At 50.0% G+C, this 10,244-nt stretch overlaps 1 pseudogene; it reads left to right on the top strand.

The window, feature by feature from the left end:
* Positions 1–405: 405 nt before the first annotated feature.
* LOC136471525 (midasin-like) lies at positions 406–3,501 on the top strand (annotated as a pseudogene).
* The last annotated feature ends 6,743 nt before the right edge of the window (positions 3,502–10,244 follow it).

The following is a 10,244-nucleotide window of genomic DNA, read 5'->3' as shown; positions in this document are numbered from 1 at the left end:
GCTAGAGCCTTTACGCGGACGTGGAGGGTGAGGCTAACAGCTAGGATGAACTCCAAGAGCGCTCTTGGTTGAATGCATGTGTAAATCCAAGGCCTCGTTGAGATTGCAAGTTTTTCCACTTTCTCTCCGTCACATCAAATCTTTGACATATGCATGAGTATTAAATATAGATAAAAAATAACTAATTACACAGTTTGATTGTAAATTACGAGACGAATCTTTTGAGTCTAGTTAGGCCATGATTGGACAATAATTGTCAAATACAAACGAAATTGCTACAGTGTCAAATACCGATTCCCGACCCTAATCTAAACCAGGCCCAAGTTGAAAATAGGACAAAAACATTTTTAATAAAGCCCCTCATCTCTCTCAACTATTTGATCCACACCCACTTGGAAACCAAAGCCCAAACCCACGCGAAGAACCCAAGCAAGCGTCCCCATTCCCCACGCCAGCGCGGACCCCACCCCGAATTCCCCAAGCCGCCATGCCCGACTCTGCCGATCCCCTCCCCACGCAACCCTCGCCGGATCCGGACATGCCGCCGCGGAAGCCCCTCGCTGGCGGCGGCGGCAAGAAGCTCAAGAAGCCCCTCACCGACAAGCAGCGCGCTGCCGCGGAGCAGCGCCTGTCCCACCTCCGCGCCCACCTCAACCTCCGCCCCCTCGAGTCCCCAGCTGCCGGGCCCGTGCCCTACCGCCGCTGCAGGAGGCGGCGCTCGATGCCCTAGGCCTGCTCGACTTCTCCGCCTCGACCTGCAATCCGACGCCCCGCGCCCCGACCTCATCGCCCCGCTCGTCGCCTACTACGACCCGGCCTGCAAGCGCAGCTTCGTCCGCGGCGTCCCGCGTCGCCGTCTCGCGCCACGACCTCACCCGCGCGCTCAGCCTACCCCCGAAGCCCGCCTCCGCGGCGCCGGCCCCAGCCGACGTCGACCCCGCAGCGTGGTCCCTGCCGTTATGCAGCTCCTTGCAGGATTACGTCCTGCTCCCGTTCCAGGGGGACGACATGTGCATACTGCCGCAGGAGGTGGCCGCCGCGGAGCAGGCGGTCAGGGAGGGGGCGGCGCAATAGGGTTGACTGGGGGGGCCTGATCTGGGGCCTCGTCGAGAAGGAGATGCTCGAGCTGCCCAAGAGGGAAGACGGGTTGTGTTACTACGGGCCGCACCTGCAGAGGCTCATTTATGCCCAAAAGCCACATCTGTTATCGCTGGTGGAGGAAGGGCCTGTTCCGGAGGTGTCTGCTGATGTGGAGATGGAGGAGGATGATGGTGATGTGGATTTGAAAAGCAAGAGCTTGGTGGAGCTGGAGCCGGGGGATGGGGATGGGGATGGGGATGGCGATGCGGGTAACGATGTGAGGAGCAAGAGCTTGGAGGAGTCGGAATTGGGGAATGCTGGTGGAAGGAATGATGGTTTGGACGAGTTACAGTTGGGGGATGCTGTTACAAGAAACAAGGTCATGGAGGAGTTGTGTTTAGGGGATGTAGATGCCAGGAACAACAGTATAGAGGAACTAGAGGTGGTCGAGGAATATGCAAGGATCAAGAGCTTGAATGAATGTGAGGCTGTGGATGTGGATCCAGATGCCATGGACAACAAATACATGAATGGGAGACGGTCAATGAAGATGCAAGGAGCAAGAGCTTGAATGAATCTGAGGCTGTGCATGTGGATCCAGATGCCATGGACAACAATATAGACGAGATGGAGACGGTTAATGAAGATGCAAGGACCAAGAGCTTGGATGAATCTGAGGCTGTGGATGTGAATCCGGATGCCATGGACAACAATATAGATGAAATGGATGCGGTGAATGAAGACGCAAGGAGCAAGAGCATGAATGAATCTGAGGCTGTGGATGCCATAAACAACAATATAGTCAAATTGGATGCGGTCAATGAAGACGCAAGGAGCAAGAGCTTGAATGATGAATCAGAGCCGGTGGAAGAGGATGTTAAGGGTCCAAGCTTCGATGACATGAACACCGTGGATGAGCACGTCAATGGCACAAACACGGATGGGTTATGTTTGGGATTTGTGGCAGTTGAAGCTGTGTCTGCTGTACATGAGGCAAGGCTTGACAATAATGAGGAAAGGACAGAGGAAGCACCAGCAGGGGGTGATGATGTGGCAGTGCCTACAGATGTGGATGGTGAAGAACCCTCGGTGGAGGCAGTAGTTGTAACACAGGAGGTAGTGGCTGTTGCAGACGAGTTGGGGGATGAGGAGGCTGAGGGGGATGAAGAGAGGGATGCAATGGGATTGAGCTTGGGGTTTAACTCTACCAATGGTTATGGTGCTATGGATGTGGAAGAGGAAACTAATGTTGAGAATTTGGATGAGGATGAGAGTGACAGTGGCAATGAAGAGGCAGAGGAGTCAGAGGATGATGCATTTGACGTTAATGATGGAGAGGACATGAATTGGAGAATTGGGGATGGCCAGGGGGATGAGGGAATGGCACATTCCTTACAACGCTGTAACACATTTGGGGGCATGGAGTTTGAGGACCTGAATAAAGGGGAGGCTGAGATGAGGGATGAGTTAAGGTTTGACGATTTCCCTGCGAGGGCATCTTTGGAAAGGATGACATCATCAAACCTCCTCCAAGCCATGAACTCAATTCCCTCATCATACAATGTAGCAGAGAATGTGCATGATCTGCCTTCTGGGGATTTCTTGGCTATGGGGGCTGATGCACATAAGAGTGGAGTGGACCTGGGACCAGGGAGCTCATATTTATTTGGGAATAATGGTAAGAGGAATATTGACGATATTGATGGGTACAATGGCAATATGCAGGTGCAAGAGGAGTTTCCTCAGTCTAATCAGCATAAGAGGATGCGGCATAGTAACAGTAGCAACATATCACCTGGATCAGCCTTTTTCAATGCAAGCTTTTCGGTACCTATACAGAACTTGATGGTTGAGGCAAGCAGGCTCTATGAGAAGAATGAGCAAAAACTTCAGAATTTGCAATTTGAGAAACAACAGTGGTCTCACATGCTGCAGCAGAAGGAAGCCATTATCCAATCCCTAAACTCAGCTCGGTTTGAGCAACAGAATAAGTATCAAGCGGAGCTTAGACACTTCGAGCATGATCTGAATGTTATGGCTCAGTTGGTCACTACCTACAAAAAAGCTTTAAAACAGACACGGGCTTCTTTTGATGAGTACAGGAAGAAGTTCCCTTGCAATGTTCCTCTTTATGGTGATGTTGCTGGCAGCGGCGGTCTTGTTCTTGGTGTGAGGGAGTTGGAGAAGAGGCGGTGTGAGGAGGAGCAGCAAAATATTGCCATGGTAAATGGTATGATTGAAAGATTCCAGTACGAATGGTTCTCAAAGCAAGATGAGTGGGGACTTTCTGTCAACTCACTGTGGAGCAGAGTGGAAAGACTCTATAAGGAGATTCAGCTTCTCAAGGAAAACAGAAGAGCAAGATTTGCTACCCCAGCTACAGAGGAATCTATCCCAGCTACAGAGGAATGAGTTCCCTGACAGTCAGAGGTATGTGGATTAGTATAGAAGTAGTAGTCTCTTGTAGTTAAGTGAACAAATGAATTGTCTAGACTCTAGAAAAAGATGCACATTACACGTGTAAAGTTGTATGCTAAATTGAACTTTGAAGCCTTTTGCTACTACTTTTGAGCACTGCTCTCCTGTGTACTTGAGAAAAAAAACTACTTTTGTGCACTTCCTTAAACTACACGAAAACACTAGGACAGAAACAAAAGAACCTGCTTTACCATGCAGTGTTCACTACTTGCCTTCATTTAGTATAAACATTTCCTGTTGAACTGCTACATCCCATAATCATAAGACTGATGTCATCTCTCCTTTTGTTTTAGCTTGTAAGCAACCATCTTGTCCGGTCAGTTTTACCGGAGCATCCGGTCAACTTCGTAGCCGTTGAAATCCGACGAACAGCGTTGAAGCTGGTGACACGTGGCGTCCATCGGGGCGACCGGACGCTGAGGGCCAGCGTCCGGTCAGTATGTGCTGGAGCGTCCGGTCAGAGCGCGTTTTGCCCAGTGAAGGGGTATAACGGCTCTATTTGATGGGGGCTCTATTTATAGCCCCATGGCCGGCTCAAAGGATAACTCTTGCACATTTCATTGACATAGCATCCTTGTGAGCTTAGCCAAGCCCTCCCACTCATCTCCATCATTGATCCATCATCATTGTGAGATTGGGAGAGAATCCAAGTGCATTGCTTGAGTGATTGCATTTAGAGGCACTTGGTATTCATGTTGCGCTGCGGATTTCGCTTGTTTCTCTTAGTGGTTGCCACCACCTAGACGGTTGGAGCAGCGGTGGAGGATCGGCACGAGTTGGTGATTATTCGTGGCCGTCTCCCGGTGATTGTAAGGGGAGTTGTACCTTCCCCGGCGGAGTGCCAAAAGGTAACTCTAGTAAATTGCTCGTGTCATTGAGTTACCTCACTTGTGGGTCGGTTCTTGCGGTGTCCAATCGTGTGGACGAGGTTTGTGAAACACCTCTTAGCCGCCGAACCACCAAGTGTTGGTCGACACAACGGGGACGTAGCGTGTTGGCAAGCACGTGAACCTCGGGAGAAAATCGATTGTCTCTCTTCTTTGGCATTCTCCCGGTGATTGGCTATATATTCATCTTGTGATTGGGTTCATCCCCTACACGTCGGTATAATCACTCTACTCACTCAATTACATTCTTGCAAACTAGTTGATACAAGCTCTTTAGTGTAATTAGAATTGAGAGCTTGCTTTATTATTTACATTCATCTAGTTGAGCTCTTTAGAGTAGCAAGGTTGAGAGCTCTTAGTGAGTAATTACAATAGCAAGTTTGTGTGCCTAAGTATTCATTGCAACTAGAATTGTTGGATAGGTGGCTTGCAACCCTTATAGAGCTAGAGCAAGTTTGCATTACGCTATTTGTCATACTAATCAATTGCTCTAGTTGATTTGTAGATTTTTAAATAGGCTATTCACCCCCCCCCTCTAGCCATATAGGGACCTTTCAATGCGGTTGTGCCTTGTTTCCTACGCCTGGTTTGTGGTAGTGGTGGGCCCAACCCAGGCCACATCCCGCTTTAACCAGGTGATGTTTCGTTGGGCAGGGTGTGTCCCATCAGTCAGGACACATCCCACCACATGCCTATCCGCATTAAATAGAGGAAGGGAGAGTGTTTTCCGTCCCATTCCTTTGTCTTTCTCCATCTGCCGCCTCTCCTCCTTCATCCTTCTCACCAAGCACATTTGTGTGCCGTGGCGGTTCCTAGGAGAAAGAGGGTAGAGCGAGGGAGAGGAGAACTCATAGATCCATTTGTGAGTCCGAAGCATGATGTCGAACTAGAGGCCATCCAACGTAGATGAGGCGGTGTTGGCCGCCTGAAAGGTCCTAATATGGCTAGAGGGGGGATGAATAGCCTATTTAAAAATCTATAAATCAACTAGAGCAATTTGATTAGTATGACAAATAGCATAATGCAAATTTGCTCTAGCTCTACAAGGATTGCAAGCCACCTATCTAACAATTCTAGTTACAATGATTACTTAGGCACACAAACTTGCTATGTAATTACTCACTAAGAGCTCTCAACCTTGCTACTCTAAAGAGCTCAACTAGATGAATGTAAATAATAAAGCAAGCTCTCAATTCTAATTACACTAAAGAGCTTGTATCAACTAGTTTGCAAGAATGTAATTGAGTGAGTAGAGTGATTATACCGACGTGTAGGGGATGAAACCAATCACAAGATGAATATATAGCCAATCACCGGAGAATGCCAAAGAAGAGAGACAATCGATTTTCTCCCGAGGTTCACGTGCTTGCCAACACGCTACGTCCCCGTTGTGTCGACCAACACTTGGTGGTTCGGCGGCTAAGAGGTGTTTCACAAACCTCATCCACACGATTGGACACCGCAAGAACCGACCCACAAGTGAGGTAACTCAATGACACGAGCAATTTACTAGAGTTACCTTTCGGCGCTCCGCCGGGGAAGGTACAACTCCCCTCACAATCACCGAAGACGGCCACGAACAATCACCAACTCATGCCGATCCTCCACCGCTGCTCCAACCGTCTAGGTGGTGGCAACCACCAAGAGAAACAAGCGAAATTCACAGCGCAACACGAATACCAAGTGCCTCTAGATGCAATCACTTAAGCAATGCACTTGGATTCTCTCCCAATCTCACAAAGATGATGAATCAATGATGGAGATGAGTGGGAGGACTTTGGCTAAGCTCACAAGGATGCTATGTCAATGAAAATGTGCAAGAGATCCCCCTTGAGCCAGCCATGGGGCTATAAATAGAGTCCCCATCAAATAGAGCCGTTATACCCCTTCACTGGGCAAAACGCGCTCTGACCGGATGCTCCGGTCATACTAACCGGACGCTGGCCCTCAGCGTCCGATCGCCTGATGGATGCCACGCGTCACTAGCTTCAAATGTTATTTGTCAGATTTCAACGGCTATGAAGCTGACCGGACGCTCCGGTCAAAACTGACCGGGACGCTGAAGCCCCAGCGTCCGGTCGTTTCCAGTAAGCTCCTCGAGGCATATTTTTTCGACCGGACGTGTCCGGTCCACCTTGACCGGACGCAGCCAGCGTCTGGTGCTCAACCCTAGCCACTGTGCCGTCTGGCAGCTCGACCGGACGCAGCCTTTCAACGTCCGATCGCTGAGTGACCCAGCGTCCGGTTAGTAGACCGACGCCAGCATCATTTTGACTAACTCTATTTTAACTCTAACTTCTTCACCCTTGTTTAAATATGCCAACCACCAAGAATTTTACATCCGGTGCAATAGAAAATAGGCATTTCATTTTCCTAAAAACCTGAAAATAGACCCCAAACCTATCTCAACCCTACAAACACCACCTCCTTTGTAGATGTGCCAACGCCACCAAGTGTATCACCTTGTGCACAAGTGTTAGCATGTTTTCACAAACATTTTCAAAGGTGTTAGCACTTCAACTAGATCCTAAATGCATATGCAATGAGTTAGAGCATCTAGTGGCACTTTGATAACCGCATTCCGATACGAGTTTTACTCCTCTTAATAGTACGGCTATCTATCTTAAATATGATCACACTCACTAAGTGTCTTGATCACTAAAACAAAATGGCTCCTACATTTTATACCTTTGCCTTGAGTCTTTTGTTTTTCTCTTTCTTCTTTTCCAAGTTTAAGCATTTGACCATCACCATTGTCATGATCTTCATCATTGCTTCATCACTTGGAGTAGTGCTACCTATCTCATAATCATCTTGATAAACTAGGTTAGCACTTAGGGTTTCATCAATTAACCAAAACCAAACTAGAGCTTTCACCGCCTTTGCCGAGAAGGGGCTGCTTCTACCAAAGGAGGTGGCTCACTGGAGGGCTCCTGCACTAGGGGAAGCCATTCTGTGACCTTGGGCCAACGAGGTTGTCTCCTTCCTTGCCTTCCATGAGTGTGGGCTAGGATATCCCGTGCACTGGTTCTTGCACGGGCTCCTCAACGAGTGGGGCCTAGAGCTGCAGCACCTCAATTCGATTGGGGTGCTGCACATTACCAGTTTTGTCACTATCTATGAGGCCTTCCTCGGGATGGAGCCGTATGTGGATCTATTCTGGCGGATCTTCACCGGGCAAGCCCTATCAGAGGGGAAGCCACCTAGGACTGCGCCGGTTGTGGGCTTCACCTTATAGAAGAAGCCGAGGTCGTTTAGCTCCTACCCCGCGTACTCCCCCTGTGACTCCAATCGGGGGTGGCATAGGGAGTGATTCTACATCAGGAACCCAGCGGAGGCGTCGTTCTCGCTGTTCACCGAAAGAAGGCCAAAGAGGTAGGAGAGCTAGTTGTGGGGGCCCTCTAGTTGGTAGAACAAGCTGGAGATCATCGAGGCGGAGCTCTAGAATCTGATGCAGCATGGCCTCGATGGGCTGCGGGTGTTCCACACTTTCTTCCACCGTCAAGTCGCCCCACTAGTGGAGAGGAGGCGATCGATGTAGGCCTACTCTGGTCCAATGGATCCTGACCGCACGTCGTCAGAGGAGTTGGTGAAGGACAAAGTCTAGAGTCAGCTAGACCGGGTGCTACAACTAAGGGACAAAGAGTCCCTTGAAGGAAAGCCTAGACCTCTTCACACCACTAAGCTATCCAACCTAGTATGCTCCCCTCTTCTCATTCTGTGTCCTTTCCCTTTTGTTCTCCTGTATTTTGACTTCGAGTCATCCATTTCATAGGGACTCGCAGGTTACAAGTCCCGGCCGCATCTTTCGAGGGGGCTGGAGGGCACAGCTCGGCAAGCCGCTCTAAAAGAGGCAGCGGTTACCAAAAAGAAGAATAGAGCTAAGAAGGCCTGGAGGAGGCACGAGAAGGAGAAGGAGATCGCCCGGTGGGTGCGGGCTAGTGAAAATCGGAGCGACGTGGAGCGGAGCTCGAGTTAGAGGAGCCCACGGAGATGGGTGGCGATGTGAGCACCTCCAAGGATGAAGAAGACCGAGGCATCGTTGTGACCTCAGTGGAGCGTCATGAGCCTATGGCCGCGTCTGCCAGTGGTGGGTGGGATATGGAGAGGCAAGGCGACGTTCCCGCATCAAGGAAGTACGCCATGAGCTCGGATGCTGCCGCCGAGCGAGAGGCAAAGCGAGCGCGGTCGTTGCGCCCTTCGGAGGTGTCGTTGGCTTCACACCTGCCCACTCCGAGTGTGTCAGGGCATGCTAGCTGGTCAGAGGAGCATGCTCGTACCCCTATGTCTTTGAGGTCCATGCGTGCACGCGATCCACAATGAGGAGATGCCTCGTTAGTTGCTCGGCATGTGCGCCATGAGCCAGCGGTCGCAACGACTCACAGGCAAATCGGGAACCAGCCAGGTTGGCTCCTCCCTCGGTCGATGTGAGGGGGCACGGATCATGACCCATGAGCAGTCCTCATCTAGTGGGCTCATCGCCAGCGGGTTGGGGCTTCAGGGCCCTACCGCTTTCATCCATGTATGCATATCTGTTCCGCCTTTGGTTGATGTCTTGGTTTTTCCTTTTCCTTGCTTCTGAATTGTCGTGCTTTTTTTAGAACTGGGTGGAAAAGTTGGTTCTCTAAAATGGGAGCTGGAGACAGCCAAGGCATCGATCGGTCAGAGCATGGAGGCACTAGCCAAGTCCCTCAAAGAGTGATGTGCTCTTGAGGAGGAGCTCGACTAGATCCGCAATATCACCCAGGTGGTCGTTTCTGAGGTGTTCGGGTTGGCACCAAGCACCAGCACGCCCGCCGTCCAGCTGGCAGAGGCCCCGAATGAAGTTCAGGTGCTCATCTCTGATGGGATGTTCTATAGGATGTTGGGGGTGCTGACCTTAGTGGCAACGCACCACCCAGACCTGGACTTCACCGCCATCTACAAAGGGTACGCCGATGGCTAGAGCGTGGATGCCATCCATGCTCTCGAGGAGATCTTGGTGCCATACGCACATGTGGTTGCCGAGCAAGTCTCTGTGCAGTGGGTGATGGAAGCTCACCGTTCGAGCGTGGCTGAAGGCGTGCGCCAAGAAGATGTCATCCAGCCTATAGATGGAGTGGAGACTAGGTTAGAAACAAGCATCGTCCCGCCTCCGACCAAGCCGATCATCATCCCGTCAGAGAGCGAGTAGCCCTTATCTTCATCGGCCGAGCCATCAGCCGATGCCACCCGGCCATAATAGAATTTAGAGTAGAAGTAGTTAGCATATGTAAAAGTTAAGTTCGTGGGGAAGCCCCCATGTGAATAGTTTGTTTACATTCATGAATACTTCAATTGTGTTTTGTGATGGAATCACTAGTAAGGGGAAGCTTGTCCCATCCGTTCCTTGCTTTTACCCTAGCATAGCTTTGTTTTTTATCCTTTCTTTTTTGCACCTACCCATTTGACCCATAGGCTGCAACCTTAAGAACCTGGGCATGGCCCATGAGGCTCAGCTGCTTATAACCATAGGTCGTGGCGGGGTGTGATCGGTCAAGAGTTTAAAACAAAGTTACATGGGGTAATTAAAGGAACGGATTACCCTTTCATTCAAGTAAAAAGTATTTACTATATGATAGTAAAAAAGAGGGGTGGTATCACACCCTCATGGAGCCCCCAAGCGACCTAGGGTGAGAGTGCTCAGGCTAGGGTGCCTATAGGAGCAAACATTGAATGAAAGAAAGCAGTAAGACCGAATTTTAGGGGAAGAAATGACGTAACTGTTCAATATTCCTTATGTTGGTGAGAACATTATCATTGTCGTCCTTCAGTCAGTAG

This window comes from Miscanthus floridulus, chromosome 8 (assembly GCF_019320115.1).
Source record: "Miscanthus floridulus cultivar M001 chromosome 8, ASM1932011v1, whole genome shotgun sequence".
In the NCBI taxonomy this organism is placed as follows: Eukaryota; Viridiplantae; Streptophyta; class Magnoliopsida; order Poales; family Poaceae; genus Miscanthus; species Miscanthus floridulus.
The sequence above is the reverse complement of the archived record's forward strand: the minus strand, read 5'-3'. Positions and strand labels throughout refer to the sequence as shown.